Here is a 16,229-nt window from a genome sequence, read left to right as displayed (position 1 = left end):
GGTGCCCCTTAGTTCTCTTTCATATCTTTTCCCTCTCACCCTAAACCTCTGCCCTCTAGTGCTGGTCTCCCGCACCCCAGGGAAAAGACTTTGTCTATTTATCCTATCTATACGCCTCATGATTTTATATCAATGATATAAATATCTCAGCAAGGGGCCCAGCAATCACTTCCCTAGCTTCCCACAGACCTGCTCAGGTCCTGGGCATTTATCCACTTGTATGCGTTTCAAGGCATCCAGCATTCCTCCTCTGCAATGTGGACAATTTACAAGATGTCACCATCCATTTCCCTATATTCTATACTTCTCCCTACATTCTATCCTTTTCCACAGTAAACACTGATGCAAACTACTCGTTTAGTATCGCCCAGCCCCCCCCACCCCCCACCTCTCCTGCGGCTCGACACAAAGGCCGCTGTGCTGATCATTGAGGGGCCCTATTCTCTCCCTAGTCACCCTTTTGTCCTTATAATGTATTTGTAAAAACCCTTTGGATTTTCCTTAACTCTATCTGCCAAAGCTATCTCAGGTCCCCTTTTTGCCCTCCTGATTTCCCGACTGTCTTTATACTCTGGTAAGGATTCACTCGATCTATCCTGTCTATACCTGACATGTGCTTCCTTCTTTTTCTTAACCAAACCCTCATTTTCTTAGGCTCTTTGGTAAACGGAAGCACCTCCCTTCTTGCTGAGCAAAGGATCTTAGTGCGCTGTGGCGTGGCTCTCCAGTAGCGGAGCCATCGAGACAAAGAGGCCGAATGTTGGCTGCCAAGAGCAAGACATACCGGGCTTTGCCGACCTCCTGACGCCACGGCTCTGCGGCACCGCGAGTGGGCCGTGTCTCTGCACGGGCCGGAGCCCAGCATGTAACGGGCGACGTGCGTGATTGTGGATTGAAAGCCGATATCCTGGCCTCACTTGAGCTGCAGCTTTCTGACAAGGCTTGTTCTGTGGCTCGCAGCACCTTGAAAACCGGCCTATTTGGGCACCCGGTATGCCACTCGGCTGTCGGCTGGCCTTCTTAGCGCAGTAGGCAGCGCGTCAGTCTCATAATCTGAAGGTCCTGAGTTCAATCCTCAGAGAAGGCAAGACTGTGCCCTTTGCCACCGTGCGTGTTTTCTTTCTCTCCGCGGGCAAGAATATTTGCTTTGGACGGCTTCACGCCTGATTTGAGCTGACCACACCAGAGCAAACGCGCTGCTGCAAGGTTTAACATCTGGGCGACACGTGCTCAACTTTTTGTTCTGCGCAGCATTTTGTAAACTCACCATCGTGCCATCTGTGCAGCAGCAAAGACTGGAGCCACATGCAGGGTTCACGCGAGTTCACACTGCTTGCGTCCCAAACGTGTCCCCAGGAAAAGCATTGTGGAGAATGTGGGCATCGATCCCACTACCTCTCGCATGCTAAGCGAGCGCTCTACCATTTGAGCTAATTCCCCTATGCTAGGTGCTCACCTCAGCCCCATGGTGCTTCGGAACGATGAGCTGAGAGCAGCAGGCGATTTCCTCTCGAGATTGTACGCTGTATTCAGCCGAACAACGCGATGCGACTATCGGCACATCCGAGCAGCAGCAGCACGAGCGCGAAGTCTTCTGCAAAACACGGTGCCGCCGAAAGAATCGCCAGCGAGACGCTCTGAGATTCCAGAATCCAAAGGAACCCATCGGCACGAGCAGTCACAACAAGTGTGAGGTAGCACTCGAGAGCGCTGTCTGACTGATTGGAGACTTGCGACACTTTCAAGTGAGTGCTGACTGACTGCGTGGATGTTGTGTTCCTCCAGAGGGCTCCCTGCTGCTCGTGGTTTGCAACTGCAGACGTCACAGCACACCAACAGGCAGAATTCTCTGAAGAAGAAGAAGGTGTATTTTGGAGAAAGAGAACACTGGGGGCTGTTACCAGACAAAAAAAGAGGGCTTCTCCTTCATCCTCGTGAGCTGCAGCCATGCGGTCAGGTTCCGCAAAGTGCTGCTTTCAGATACACGCCAAGCAGGCCGAGATGCAAATAGCAACCGCCACTCGTCTGAAGCAGCACCCGCGAGCCCTGTCTGACCGGTAGGGCCTTTCCTTAGTGCTGACCTGCTCGGATGCGTTGCTGTTCAACTTGTGCAACTGTGGAAGTGGCACACCCCGTGCAGGCCAAATTTCAAGAAGAAGAAACGAAGAGAAGTCCACAGCCAGTTTTCCGACAGGAATGGAAGGCTCCTTCGTCCGGACATTGACATAGTAAGTTGTCATCGAGCAGTTTAGAGCGCTGCTTCGCGGGAAAACTTTGCTTGGAAGGAGTCATAGAGTCATAGAGATGTACATCACGGAAAGAGACCCTTCGGTCGGACCGTTCCGACCAGATATCCCATCCCAATCTAGTCGTACCTGCCGGCACCCGGGCCATATCCCTCCAAACCCTTCCTATTTATATAGCCATCCAGATGCCTTTTAAATGTTGCAATTGTACTAGCCTCCGCCACTTCCTCTGGCAGCTCATTCCATACACGTACCACCCTCTGTGTGAAAAAGGTGCCCCTTAGTTCTCTTTCATATCTTTTCCCTCTCACCCTAAACCTCTGCCCTCTAGTGCTGGTCTCCCGCACCCCAGGGAAAAGACTTTGTCTATTTATCCTATCTATACGCCTCATGATTTTATATCAATGATATAAATATCTCAGCAAGGGGCCCAGCAATCACTTCCCTAGCTTCCCACAGACCTGCTCAGGTCCTGGGCATTTATCCACTTGTATGCGTTTCAAGGCATCCAGCATTCCTCCTCTGCAATGTGGACAATTTACAAGATGTCACCATCCATTTCCCTATATTCTATACTTCTCCCTACATTCTATCCTTTTCCACAGTAAACACTGATGCAAACTACTCGTTTAGTATCGCCCAGCCCCCCCCACCCCCCACCTCTCCTGCGGCTCGACACAAAGGCCGCTGTGCTGATCATTGAGGGGCCCTATTCTCTCCCTAGTCACCCTTTTGTCCTTATAATGTATTTGTAAAAACCCTTTGGATTTTCCTTAACTCTATCTGCCAAAGCTATCTCAGGTCCCCTTTTTGCCCTCCTGATTTCCCGACTGTCTTTATACTCTGGTAAGGATTCACTCGATCTATCCTGTCTATACCTGACATGTGCTTCCTTCTTTTTCTTAACCAAACCCTCATTTTCTTAGGCTCTTTGGTAAACGGAAGCACCTCCCTTCTTGCTGAGCAAAGGATCTTAGTGCGCTGTGGCGTGGCTCTCCAGTAGCGGAGCCATCGAGACAAAGAGGCCGAATGTTGGCTGCCAAGAGCAAGACATACTGGGCTTTGCCGACCTCCTGACGCCACGGCTCTGCGGCACCGCGAGTGGGCCGTGTCTCTGCACGGGCCGGAGCCCAGCATGTAACGGGCGACGTGCGTGATTGTGGATTGAAAGCCGATATCCTGGCCTCACTTGAGCTGCAGCTTTCTGACAAGGCTTGTTCTGTGGCTCGCAGCACCTTGAAAACCGGCCTATTTGGGCACCCGGTATGCCACTCGGCTGTCGGCTGGCCTTCTTAGCGCAGTAGGCAGCGCGTCAGTCTCATAATCTGAAGGTCCTGAGTTCAATCCTCAGAGAAGGCAAGACTGTGCCCTTTGCCACCGTGCGTGTTTTCTTTCTCTCCGCGGGCAAGAATATTTGCTTTGGACGGCTTCACGCCTGATTTGAGCTGACCACACCAGAGCAAACGCGCTGCTGCAAGGTTTAACATCTGGGCGACACGTGCTCAACTTTTTGTTCTGCGCAGCATTTTGTAAACTCACCATCGTGCCATCTGTGCAGCAGCAAAGACTGGAGCCACATGCAGGGTTCACGCGAGTTCACACTGCTTGCGTCCCAAACGTGTCCCCAGGAAAAGCATTGTGGAGAATGTGGGCATCGATCCCACTACCTCTCGCATGCTAAGCGAGCGCTCTACCATTTGAGCTAATTCCCCTATGCTAGGTGCTCACCTCAGCCCCATGGTGCTTCGGAACGATGAGCTGAGAGCAGCAGGCGATTTCCTCTCGAGATTGTACGCTGTATTCAGCCGAACAACGCGATGCGACTATCGGCACATCCGAGCAGCAGCAGCACGAGCGCGAAGTCTTCTGCAAAACACGGTGCCGCCGAAAGAATCGCCAGCGAGACGCTCTGAGATTCCAGAATCCAAAGGAACCCATCGGCACGAGCAGTCACAACAAGTGTGAGGTAGCACTCGAGAGCGCTGTCTGACTGATTGGAGACTTGCGACACTTTCAAGTGAGTGCTGACTGACTGCGTGGATGTTGTGTTCCTCCAGAGGGCTCCCTGCTGCTCGTGGTTTGCAACTGCAGACGTCACAGCACACCAACAGGCAGAATTCTCTGAAGAAGAAGAAGGTGTATTTTGGAGAAAGAGAACACTGGGGGCTGTTACCAGACAAAAAAAGAGGGCTTCTCCTTCATCCTCGTGAGCTGCAGCCATGCGGTCAGGTTCCGCAAAGTGCTGCTTTCAGATACACGCCAAGCAGGCCGAGATGCAAATAGCAACCGCCACTCGTCTGAAGCAGCACCCGCGAGCCCTGTCTGACCGGTAGGGCCTTTCCTTAGTGCTGACCTGCTCGGATGCGTTGCTGTTCAACTTGTGCAACTGTGGAAGTGGCACACCCCGTGCAGGCCAAATTTCAAGAAGAAGAAACGAAGAGAAGTCCACAGCCAGTTTTCCGACAGGAATGGAAGGCTCCTTCGTCCGGACATTGACATAGTAAGTTGTCATCGAGCAGTTTAGAGCGCTGCTTCGCGGGAAAACTTTGCTTGGAAGGAGTCATAGAGTCATAGAGATGTACATCACGGAAAGAGACCCTTCGGTCGGACCGTTCCGACCAGATATCCCATCCCAATCTAGTCGTACCTGCCGGCACCCGGGCCATATCCCTCCAAACCCTTCCTATTTATATAGCCATCCAGATGCCTTTTAAATGTTGCAATTGTACTAGCCTCCGCCACTTCCTCTGGCAGCTCATTCCATACACGTACCACCCTCTGTGTGAAAAAGGTGCCCCTTAGTTCTCTTTCATATCTTTTCCCTCTCACCCTAAACCTCTGCCCTCTAGTGCTGGTCTCCCGCACCCCAGGGAAAAGACTTTGTCTATTTATCCTATCTATACGCCTCATGATTTTATATCAATGATATAAATATCTCAGCAAGGGGCCCAGCAATCACTTCCCTAGCTTCCCACAGACCTGCTCAGGTCCTGGGCATTTATCCACTTGTATGCGTTTCAAGGCATCCAGCATTCCTCCTCTGCAATGTGGACAATTTACAAGATGTCACCATCCATTTCCCTATATTCTATACTTCTCCCTACATTCTATCCTTTTCCACAGTAAACACTGATGCAAACTACTCGTTTAGTATCGCCCAGCCCCCCCCACCCCCCACCTCTCCTGCGGCTCGACACAAAGGCCGCTGTGCTGATCATTGAGGGGCCCTATTCTCTCCCTAGTCACCCTTTTGTCCTTATAATGTATTTGTAAAAACCCTTTGGATTTTCCTTAACTCTATCTGCCAAAGCTATCTCAGGTCCCCTTTTTGCCCTCCTGATTTCCCGACTGTCTTTATACTCTGGTAAGGATTCACTCGATCTATCCTGTCTATACCTGACATGTGCTTCCTTCTTTTTCTTAACCAAACCCTCATTTTCTTAGGCTCTTTGGTAAACGGAAGCACCTCCCTTCTTGCTGAGCAAAGGATCTTAGTGCGCTGTGGCGTGGCTCTCCAGTAGCGGAGCCATCGAGACAAAGAGGCCGAATGTTGGCTGCCAAGAGCAAGACATACTGGGCTTTGCCGACCTCCTGACGCCACGGCTCTGCGGCACCGCGAGTGGGCCGTGTCTCTGCACGGGCCGGAGCCCAGCATGTAACGGGCGACGTGCGTGATTGTGGATTGAAAGCCGATATCCTGGCCTCACTTGAGCTGCAGCTTTCTGACAAGGCTTGTTCTGTGGCTCGCAGCACCTTGAAAACCGGCCTATTTGGGCACCCGGTATGCCACTCGGCTGTCGGCTGGCCTTCTTAGCGCAGTAGGCAGCGCGTCAGTCTCATAATCTGAAGGTCCTGAGTTCAATCCTCAGACGAAGGCAAGACTGTGCCCTTTGCCACCGTGCGTGTTTTCTTTCTCTCCGCGGGCAAGAATATTTGCTTTGGACGGCTTCACGCCTGATTTGAGCTGACCACACCAGAGCAAACGCGCTGCTGCAAGGTTTAACATCTGGGCGACACGTGCTCAACTTTTTGTTCTGCGCAGCATTTTGTAAACTCACCATCGTGCCATCTGTGCAGCAGCAAAGACTGGAGCCACATGCAGGGTTCACGCGAGTTCACACTGCTTGCGTCCCAAACGTGTCCCCAGGAAAAGCATTGTGGAGAATGTGGGCATCGATCCCACTACCTCTCGCATGCTAAGCGAGCGCTCTACCATTTGAGCTAATTCCCCTATGCTAGGTGCTCACCTCAGCCCCATGGTGCTTCGGAACGATGAGCTGAGAGCAGCAGGCGATTTCCTCTCGAGATTGTACGCTGTATTCAGCCGAACAACGCGATGCGACTATCGGCACATCCGAGCAGCAGCAGCACGAGCGCGAAGTCTTCTGGAAAACACGGTGCCGCCGAAAGAATCGCCAGCGAGACGCTCTGAGATTCCAGAATCCAAAGGAACCGATCGGCACGAGCAGTCACAACAAGTGTGAGGTAGCACTCGAGAGCGCTGTCTGACTGATTGGAGACTTGCGACACTTTCAAGTGAGTGCTGACTGACTGCGTGGATGTTGTGTTCCTCCAGAGGGCTCCCTGCTGCTCGTGGTTTGCAACTGCAGACGTCACAGCACACCAACAGGCAGAATTCTCTGAAGAAGAAGAAGGTGTATTTTGGAGAAAGAGAACACTGGGGGCTGTTACCAGACAAAAAAAGAGGGCTTCTCCTTCATCCTCGTGAGCTGCAGCCATGCGGTCAGGTTCCGCAAAGTGCTGCTTTCAGATACACGCCAAGCAGGCCGAGATGCAAATAGCAACCGCCACTCGTCTGAAGCAGCACCCGCGAGCCCTGTCTGACCGGTAGGGCCTTTCCTTAGTGCTGACCTGCTCGGATGCGTTGCTGTTCAACTTGTGCAACTGTGGAAGTGGCACACCCCGTGCAGGCCAAATTTCAAGAAGAAGAAACGAAGAGAAGTCCACAGCCAGTTTTCCGACAGGAATGGAAGGCTCCTTCGTCCGGACATTGACATAGTAAGTTGTCATCGAGCAGTTTAGAGCGCTGCTTCGCGGGAAAACTTTGCTTGGAAGGAGTCATAGAGTCATAGAGATGTACATCACGGAAAGAGACCCTTCGGTCGGACCGTTCCGACCAGATATCCCATCCCAATCTAGTCGTACCTGCCGGCACCCGGGCCATATCCCTCCAAACCCTTCCTATTTATATAGCCATCCAGATGCCTTTTAAATGTTGCAATTGTACTAGCCTCCGCCACTTCCTCTGGCAGCTCATTCCATACACGTACCACCCTCTGTGTGAAAAAGGTGCCCCTTAGTTCTCTTTCATATCTTTTCCCTCTCACCCTAAACCTCTGCCCTCTAGTGCTGGTCTCCCGCACCCCAGGGAAAAGACTTTGTCTATTTATCCTATCTATACGCCTCATGATTTTATATCAATGATATAAATATCTCAGCAAGGGGCCCAGCAATCACTTCCCTAGCTTCCCACAGACCTGCTCAGGTCCTGGGCATTTATCCACTTGTATGCGTTTCAAGGCATCCAGCATTCCTCCTCTGCAATGTGGACAATTTACAAGATGTCACCATCCATTTCCCTATATTCTATACTTCTCCCTACATTCTATCCTTTTCCACAGTAAACACTGATGCAAACTACTCGTTTAGTATCGCCCAGCCCCCCCCACCCCCCACCTCTCCTGCGGCTCGACACAAAGGCCGCTGTGCTGATCATTGAGGGGCCCTATTCTCTCCCTAGTCACCCTTTTGTCCTTATAATGTATTTGTAAAAACCCTTTGGATTTTCCTTAACTCTATCTGCCAAAGCTATCTCAGGTCCCCTTTTTGCCCTCCTGATTTCCCGACTGTCTTTATACTCTGGTAAGGATTCACTCGATCTATCCTGTCTATACCTGACATGTGCTTCCTTCTTTTTCTTAACCAAACCCTCATTTTCTTAGGCTCTTTGGTAAACGGAAGCACCTCCCTTCTTGCTGAGCAAAGGATCTTAGTGCGCTGTGGCGTGGCTCTCCAGTAGCGGAGCCATCGAGACAAAGAGGCCGAATGTTGGCTGCCAAGAGCAAGACATACTGGGCTTTGCCGACCTCCTGACGCCACGGCTCTGCGGCACCGCGAGTGGGCCGTGTCTCTGCACGGGCCGGAGCCCAGCATGTAACGGGCGACGTGCGTGATTGTGGATTGAAAGCCGATATCCTGGCCTCACTTGAGCTGCAGCTTTCTGACAAGGCTTGTTCTGTGGCTCGCAGCACCTTGAAAACCGGCCTATTTGGGCACCCGGTATGCCACTCGGCTGTCGGCTGGCCTTCTTAGCGCAGTAGGCAGCGCGTCAGTCTCATAATCTGAAGGTCCTGAGTTCAATCCTCAGACGAAGGCAAGACTGTGCCCTTTGCCACCGTGCGTGTTTTCTTTCTCTCCGCGGGCAAGAATATTTGCTTTGGACGGCTTCACGCCTGATTTGAGCTGACCACACCAGAGCAAACGCGCTGCTGCAAGGTTTAACATCTGGGCGACACGTGCTCAACTTTTTGTTCTGCGCAGCATTTTGTAAACTCACCATCGTGCCATCTGTGCAGCAGCAAAGACTGGAGCCACATGCAGGGTTCACGCGAGTTCACACTGCTTGCGTCCCAAACGTGTCCCCAGGAAAAGCATTGTGGAGAATGTGGGCATCGATCCCACTACCTCTCGCATGCTAAGCGAGCGCTCTACCATTTGAGCTAATTCCCCTATGCTAGGTGCTCACCTCAGCCCCATGGTGCTTCGGAACGATGAGCTGAGAGCAGCAGGCGATTTCCTCTCGAGATTGTACGCTGTATTCAGCCGAACAACGCGATGCGACTATCGGCACATCCGAGCAGCAGCAGCACGAGCGCGAAGTCTTCTGCAAAACACGGTGCCGCCGAAAGAATCGCCAGCGAGACGCTCTGAGATTCCAGAATCCAAAGGAACCGATCGGCACGAGCAGTCACAACAAGTGTGAGGTAGCACTCGAGAGCGCTGTCTGACTGATTGGAGACTTGCGACACTTTCAAGTGAGTGCTGACTGACTGCGTGGATGTTGTGTTCCTCCAGAGGGCTCCCTGCTGCTCGTGGTTTGCAACTGCAGACGTCACAGCACACCAACAGGCAGAATTCTCTGAAGAAGAAGAAGGTGTATTTTGGAGAAAGAGAACACTGGGGGCTGTTACCAGACAAAAAAAGAGGGCTTCTCCTTCATCCTCGTGAGCTGCAGCCATGCGGTCAGGTTCCGCAAAGTGCTGCTTTCAGATACACGCCAAGCAGGCCGAGATGCAAATAGCAACCGCCACTCGTCTGAAGCAGCACCCGCGAGCCCTGTCTGACCGGTAGGGCCTTTCCTTAGTGCTGACCTGCTCGGATGCGTTGCTGTTCAACTTGTGCAACTGTGGAAGTGGCACACCCCGTGCAGGCCAAATTTCAAGAAGAAGAAACGAAGAGAAGTCCACAGCCAGTTTTCCGACAGGAATGGAAGGCTCCTTCGTCCGGACATTGACATAGTAAGTTGTCATCGAGCAGTTTAGAGCGCTGCTTCGCGGGAAAACTTTGCTTGGAAGGAGTCATAGAGTCATAGAGATGTACATCACGGAAAGAGACCCTTCGGTCGGACCGTTCCGACCAGATATCCCATCCCAATCTAGTCGTACCTGCCGGCACCCGGGCCATATCCCTCCAAACCCTTCCTATTTATATAGCCATCCAGATGCCTTTTAAATGTTGCAATTGTACTAGCCTCCGCCACTTCCTCTGGCAGCTCATTCCATACACGTACCACCCTCTGTGTGAAAAAGGTGCCCCTTAGTTCTCTTTCATATCTTTTCCCTCTCACCCTAAACCTCTGCCCTCTAGTGCTGGTCTCCCGCACCCCAGGGAAAAGACTTTGTCTATTTATCCTATCTATACGCCTCATGATTTTATATCAATGATATAAATATCTCAGCAAGGGGCCCAGCAATCACTTCCCTAGCTTCCCACAGACCTGCTCAGGTCCTGGGCATTTATCCACTTGTATGCGTTTCAAGGCATCCAGCATTCCTCCTCTGCAATGTGGACAATTTACAAGATGTCACCATCCATTTCCCTATATTCTATACTTCTCCCTACATTCTATCCTTTTCCACAGTAAACACTGATGCAAACTACTCGTTTAGTATCGCCCAGCCCCCCCCACCCCCCACCTCTCCTGCGGCTCGACACAAAGGCCGCTGTGCTGATCATTGAGGGGCCCTATTCTCTCCCTAGTCACCCTTTTGTCCTTATAATGTATTTGTAAAAACCCTTTGGATTTTCCTTAACTCTATCTGCCAAAGCTATCTCAGGTCCCCTTTTTGCCCTCCTGATTTCCCGACTGTCTTTATACTCTGGTAAGGATTCACTCGATCTATCCTGTCTATACCTGACATGTGCTTCCTTCTTTTTCTTAACCAAACCCTCATTTTCTTAGGCTCTTTGGTAAACGGAAGCACCTCCCTTCTTGCTGAGCAAAGGATCTTAGTGCGCTGTGGCGTGGCTCTCCAGTAGCGGAGCCATCGAGACAAAGAGGCCGAATGTTGGCTGCCAAGAGCAAGACATACTGGGCTTTGCCGACCTCCTGACGCCACGGCTCTGCGGCACCGCGAGTGGGCCGTGTCTCTGCACGGGCCGGAGCCCAGCATGTAACGGGCGACGTGCGTGATTGTGGATTGAAAGCCGATATCCTGGCCTCACTTGAGCTGCAGCTTTCTGACAAGGCTTGTTCTGTGGCTCGCAGCACCTTGAAAACCGGCCTATTTGGGCACCCGGTATGCCACTCGGCTGTCGGCTGGCCTTCTTAGCGCAGTAGGCAGCGCGTCAGTCTCATAATCTGAAGGTCCTGAGTTCAATCCTCAGAGAAGGCAAGACTGTGCCCTTTGCCACCGTGCGTGTTTTCTTTCTCTCCGCGGGCAAGAATATTTGCTTTGGACGGCTTCACGCCTGATTTGAGCTGACCACACCAGAGCAAACGCGCTGCTGCAAGGTTTAACATCTGGGCGACACGTGCTCAACTTTTTGTTCTGCGCAGCATTTTGTAAACTCACCATCGTGCCATCTGTGCAGCAGCAAAGACTGGAGCCACATGCAGGGTTCACGCGAGTTCACACTGCTTGCGTCCCAAACGTGTCCCCAGGAAAAGCATTGTGGAGAATGTGGGCATCGATCCCACTACCTCTCGCATGCTAAGCGAGCGCTCTACCATTTGAGCTAATTCCCCTATGCTAGGTGCTCACCTCAGCCCCATGGTGCTTCGGAACGATGAGCTGAGAGCAGCAGGCGATTTCCTCTCGAGATTGTACGCTGTATTCAGCCGAACAACGCGATGCGACTATCGGCACATCCGAGCAGCAGCAGCACGAGCGCGAAGTCTTCTGCAAAACACGGTGCCGCCGAAAGAATCGCCAGCGAGACGCTCTGAGATTCCAGAATCCAAAGGAACCCATCGGCACGAGCAGTCACAACAAGTGTGAGGTAGCACTCGAGAGCGCTGTCTGACTGATTGGAGACTTGCGACACTTTCAAGTGAGTGCTGACTGACTGCGTGGATGTTGTGTTCCTCCAGAGGGCTCCCTGCTGCTCGTGGTTTGCAACTGCAGACGTCACAGCACACCAACAGGCAGAATTCTCTGAAGAAGAAGAAGGTGTATTTTGGAGAAAGAGAACACTGGGGGCTGTTACCAGACAAAAAAAGAGGGCTTCTCCTTCATCCTCGTGAGCTGCAGCCATGCGGTCAGGTTCCGCAAAGTGCTGCTTTCAGATACACGCCAAGCAGGCCGAGATGCAAATAGCAACCGCCACTCGTCTGAAGCAGCACCCGCGAGCCCTGTCTGACCGGTAGGGCCTTTCCTTAGTGCTGACCTGCTCGGATGCGTTGCTGTTCAACTTGTGCAACTGTGGAAGTGGCACACCCCGTGCAGGCCAAATTTCAAGAAGAAGAAACGAAGAGAAGTCCACAGCCAGTTTTCCGACAGGAATGGAAGGCTCCTTCGTCCGGACATTGACATAGTAAGTTGTCATCGAGCAGTTTAGAGCGCTGCTTCGCGGGAAAACTTTGCTTGGAAGGAGTCATAGAGTCATAGAGATGTACATCACGGAAAGAGACCCTTCGGTCGGACCGTTCCGACCAGATATCCCATCCCAATCTAGTCGTACCTGCCGGCACCCGGGCCATATCCCTCCAAACCCTTCCTATTTATATAGCCATCCAGATGCCTTTTAAATGTTGCAATTGTACTAGCCTCCGCCACTTCCTCTGGCAGCTCATTCCATACACGTACCACCCTCTGTGTGAAAAAGGTGCCCCTTAGTTCTCTTTCATATCTTTTCCCTCTCACCCTAAACCTCTGCCCTCTAGTGCTGGTCTCCCGCACCCCAGGGAAAAGACTTTGTCTATTTATCCTATCTATACGCCTCATGATTTTATATCAATGATATAAATATCTCAGCAAGGGGCCCAGCAATCACTTCCCTAGCTTCCCACAGACCTGCTCAGGTCCTGGGCATTTATCCACTTGTATGCGTTTCAAGGCATCCAGCATTCCTCCTCTGCAATGTGGACAATTTACAAGATGTCACCATCCATTTCCCTATATTCTATACTTCTCCCTACATTCTATCCTTTTCCACAGTAAACACTGATGCAAACTACTCGTTTAGTATCGCCCAGCCCCCCCCACCCCCCACCTCTCCTGCGGCTCGACACAAAGGCCGCTGTGCTGATCATTGAGGGGCCCTATTCTCTCCCTAGTCACCCTTTTGTCCTTATAATGTATTTGTAAAAACCCTTTGGATTTTCCTTAACTCTATCTGCCAAAGCTATCTCAGGTCCCCTTTTTGCCCTCCTGATTTCCCGACTGTCTTTATACTCTGGTAAGGATTCACTCGATCTATCCTGTCTATACCTGACATGTGCTTCCTTCTTTTTCTTAACCAAACCCTCATTTTCTTAGGCTCTTTGGTAAACGGAAGCACCTCCCTTCTTGCTGAGCAAAGGATCTTAGTGCGCTGTGGCGTGGCTCTCCAGTAGCGGAGCCATCGAGACAAAGAGGCCGAATGTTGGCTGCCAAGAGCAAGACATACTGGGCTTTGCCGACCTCCTGACGCCACGGCTCTGCGGCACCGCGAGTGGGCCGTGTCTCTGCACGGGCCGGAGCCCAGCATGTAACGGGCGACGTGCGTGATTGTGGATTGAAAGCCGATATCCTGGCCTCACTTGAGCTGCAGCTTTCTGACAAGGCTTGTTCTGTGGCTCGCAGCACCTTGAAAACCGGCCTATTTGGGCACCCGGTATGCCACTCGGCTGTCGGCTGGCCTTCTTAGCGCAGTAGGCAGCGCGTCAGTCTCATAATCTGAAGGTCCTGAGTTCAATCCTCAGAGAAGGCAAGACTGTGCCCTTTGCCACCGTGCGTGTTTTCTTTCTCTCCGCGGGCAAGAATATTTGCTTTGGACGGCTTCACGCCTGATTTGAGCTGACCACACCAGAGCAAACGCGCTGCTGCAAGGTTTAACATCTGGGCGACACGTGCTCAACTTTTTGTTCTGCGCAGCATTTTGTAAACTCACCATCGTGCCATCTGTGCAGCAGCAAAGACTGGAGCCACATGCAGGGTTCACGCGAGTTCACACTGCTTGCGTCCCAAACGTGTCCCCAGGAAAAGCATTGTGGAGAATGTGGGCATCGATCCCACTACCTCTCGCATGCTAAGCGAGCGCTCTACCATTTGAGCTAATTCCCCTATGCTAGGTGCTCACCTCAGCCCCATGGTGCTTCGGAACGATGAGCTGAGAGCAGCAGGCGATTTCCTCTCGAGATTGTACGCTGTATTCAGCCGAACAACGCGATGCGACTATCGGCACATCCGAGCAGCAGCAGCACGAGCGCGAAGTCTTCTGCAAAACACGGTGCCGCCGAAAGAATCGCCAGCGAGACGCTCTGAGATTCCAGAATCCAAAGGAACCCATCGGCACGAGCAGTCACAACAAGTGTGAGGTAGCACTCGAGAGCGCTGTCTGACTGATTGGAGACTTGCGACACTTTCAAGTGAGTGCTGACTGACTGCGTGGATGTTGTGTTCCTCCAGAGGGCTCCCTGCTGCTCGTGGTTTGCAACTGCAGACGTCACAGCACACCAACAGGCAGAATTCTCTGAAGAAGAAGAAGGTGTATTTTGGAGAAAGAGAACACTGGGGGCTGTTACCAGACAAAAAAAGAGGGCTTCTCCTTCATCCTCGTGAGCTGCAGCCATGCGGTCAGGTTCCGCAAAGTGCTGCTTTCAGATACACGCCAAGCAGGCCGAGATGCAAATAGCAACCGCCACTCGTCTGAAGCAGCACCCGCGAGCCCTGTCTGACCGGTAGGGCCTTTCCTTAGTGCTGACCTGCTCGGATGCGTTGCTGTTCAACTTGTGCAACTGTGGAAGTGGCACACCCCGTGCAGGCCAAATTTCAAGAAGAAGAAACGAAGAGAAGTCCACAGCCAGTTTTCCGACAGGAATGGAAGGCTCCTTCGTCCGGACATTGACATAGTAAGTTGTCATCGAGCAGTTTAGAGCGCTGCTTCGCGGGAAAACTTTGCTTGGAAGGAGTCATAGAGTCATAGAGATGTACATCACGGAAAGAGACCCTTCGGTCGGACCGTTCCGACCAGATATCCCATCCCAATCTAGTCGTACCTGCCGGCACCCGGGCCATATCCCTCCAAACCCTTCCTATTTATATAGCCATCCAGATGCCTTTTAAATGTTGCAATTGTACTAGCCTCCGCCACTTCCTCTGGCAGCTCATTCCATACACGTACCACCCTCTGTGTGAAAAAGGTGCCCCTTAGTTCTCTTTCATATCTTTTCCCTCTCACCCTAAACCTCTGCCCTCTAGTGCTGGTCTCCCGCACCCCAGGGAAAAGACTTTGTCTATTTATCCTATCTATACGCCTCATGATTTTATATCAATGATATAAATATCTCAGCAAGGGGCCCAGCAATCACTTCCCTAGCTTCCCACAGACCTGCTCAGGTCCTGGGCATTTATCCACTTGTATGCGTTTCAAGGCATCCAGCATTCCTCCTCTGCAATGTGGACAATTTACAAGATGTCACCATCCATTTCCCTATATTCTATACTTCTCCCTACATTCTATCCTTTTCCACAGTAAACACTGATGCAAACTACTCGTTTAGTATCGCCCAGCCCCCCCCACCCCCCACCTCTCCTGCGGCTCGACACAAAGGCCGCTGTGCTGATCATTGAGGGGCCCTATTCTCTCCCTAGTCACCCTTTTGTCCTTATAATGTATTTGTAAAAACCCTTTGGATTTTCCTTAACTCTATCTGCCAAAGCTATCTCAGGTCCCCTTTTTGCCCTCCTGATTTCCCGACTGTCTTTATACTCTGGTAAGGATTCACTCGATCTATCCTGTCTATACCTGACATGTGCTTCCTTCTTTTTCTTAACCAAACCCTCATTTTCTTAGGCTCTTTGGTAAACGGAAGCACCTCCCTTCTTGCTGAGCAAAGGATCTTAGTGCGCTGTGGCGTGGCTCTCCAGTAGCGGAGCCATCGAGACAAAGAGGCCGAATGTTGGCTGCCAAGAGCAAGACATACCGGGCTTTGCCGACCTCCTGACGCCACGGCTCTGCGGCACCGCGAGTGGGCCGTGTCTCTGCACGGGCCGGAGCCCAGCATGTAACGGGCGACGTGCGTGATTGTGGATTGAAAGCCGATATCCTGGCCTCACTTGAGCTGCAGCTTTCTGACAAGGCTTGTTCTGTGGCTCGCAGCACCTTGAAAACCGGCCTACTTGGGCACCCGGTATGCCACTCGGCTGTCGGCTGGCCTTCTTAGCGCAGTAGGCAGCGCGTCAGTCTCATAATCTGAAGGTCCTGAGTTCAATCCTCAGAGAAGGCAAGACTGTGGCCTTTGCCACCGTGCGTGTTTTC

General features: G+C 51.9%; 13 non-coding genes across 13 annotated transcripts; 7 read left to right on the top strand and 6 right to left on the bottom strand.

Moving 5' to 3' along the window:
• The first annotated feature begins 1,014 nt into the window (after positions 1 to 1,014).
• On the top strand, positions 1,015 to 1,087 carry trnam-cau (transfer RNA methionine (anticodon CAU)). Its single transcript has one exon. It is a non-coding gene; the product is annotated as a tRNA-Met (tRNA).
• A 280-nt stretch (positions 1,088 to 1,367) lies between these two features.
• On the bottom strand, positions 1,368 to 1,440 carry trnaa-agc (transfer RNA alanine (anticodon AGC)). The gene has a single exon. It is a non-coding gene; the product is annotated as a tRNA-Ala (tRNA).
• Positions 1,441 to 3,532: 2,092 nt separating this feature from the next.
• Positions 3,533 to 3,605, top strand: trnam-cau (transfer RNA methionine (anticodon CAU)). The gene has a single exon. It is a non-coding gene; the product is annotated as a tRNA-Met (tRNA).
• A 280-nt stretch (positions 3,606 to 3,885) lies between these two features.
• On the bottom strand, positions 3,886 to 3,958 carry trnaa-agc (transfer RNA alanine (anticodon AGC)). Its single transcript has one exon. It is a non-coding gene; the product is annotated as a tRNA-Ala (tRNA).
• Positions 3,959 to 6,050: 2,092 nt separating this feature from the next.
• trnam-cau (transfer RNA methionine (anticodon CAU)) lies at positions 6,051 to 6,124 on the top strand. Its single transcript has one exon. It is a non-coding gene; the product is annotated as a tRNA-Met (tRNA).
• Positions 6,125 to 6,404: 280 nt separating this feature from the next.
• Positions 6,405 to 6,477, bottom strand: trnaa-agc (transfer RNA alanine (anticodon AGC)). Its single transcript has one exon. It is a non-coding gene; the product is annotated as a tRNA-Ala (tRNA).
• Positions 6,478 to 8,569: 2,092 nt separating this feature from the next.
• trnam-cau (transfer RNA methionine (anticodon CAU)) lies at positions 8,570 to 8,643 on the top strand. The gene has a single exon. It is a non-coding gene; the product is annotated as a tRNA-Met (tRNA).
• A 280-nt stretch (positions 8,644 to 8,923) lies between these two features.
• trnaa-agc (transfer RNA alanine (anticodon AGC)) lies at positions 8,924 to 8,996 on the bottom strand. Its single transcript has one exon. It is a non-coding gene; the product is annotated as a tRNA-Ala (tRNA).
• Positions 8,997 to 11,088: 2,092 nt separating this feature from the next.
• Positions 11,089 to 11,161, top strand: trnam-cau (transfer RNA methionine (anticodon CAU)). The gene has a single exon. It is a non-coding gene; the product is annotated as a tRNA-Met (tRNA).
• A 280-nt stretch (positions 11,162 to 11,441) lies between these two features.
• On the bottom strand, positions 11,442 to 11,514 carry trnaa-agc (transfer RNA alanine (anticodon AGC)). The gene has a single exon. It is a non-coding gene; the product is annotated as a tRNA-Ala (tRNA).
• Positions 11,515 to 13,606: 2,092 nt separating this feature from the next.
• Positions 13,607 to 13,679, top strand: trnam-cau (transfer RNA methionine (anticodon CAU)). Its single transcript has one exon. It is a non-coding gene; the product is annotated as a tRNA-Met (tRNA).
• A 280-nt stretch (positions 13,680 to 13,959) lies between these two features.
• trnaa-agc (transfer RNA alanine (anticodon AGC)) lies at positions 13,960 to 14,032 on the bottom strand. The gene has a single exon. It is a non-coding gene; the product is annotated as a tRNA-Ala (tRNA).
• Positions 14,033 to 16,124: 2,092 nt separating this feature from the next.
• trnam-cau (transfer RNA methionine (anticodon CAU)) lies at positions 16,125 to 16,197 on the top strand. Its single transcript has one exon. It is a non-coding gene; the product is annotated as a tRNA-Met (tRNA).
• Positions 16,198 to 16,229: the final 32 nt, after the last annotated feature.

Source organism: Chiloscyllium plagiosum, unplaced genomic scaffold (genome assembly GCF_037043375.1).
Source record: "Chiloscyllium plagiosum isolate Xiang-an unplaced genomic scaffold, Cpla_swu_hap1 HiC_scaffold_55, whole genome shotgun sequence".
Taxonomy (NCBI): domain Eukaryota; kingdom Metazoa; phylum Chordata; class Chondrichthyes; order Orectolobiformes; family Hemiscylliidae; genus Chiloscyllium; species Chiloscyllium plagiosum.
This window is presented reverse-complemented; position numbering and strand designations above follow the sequence as displayed.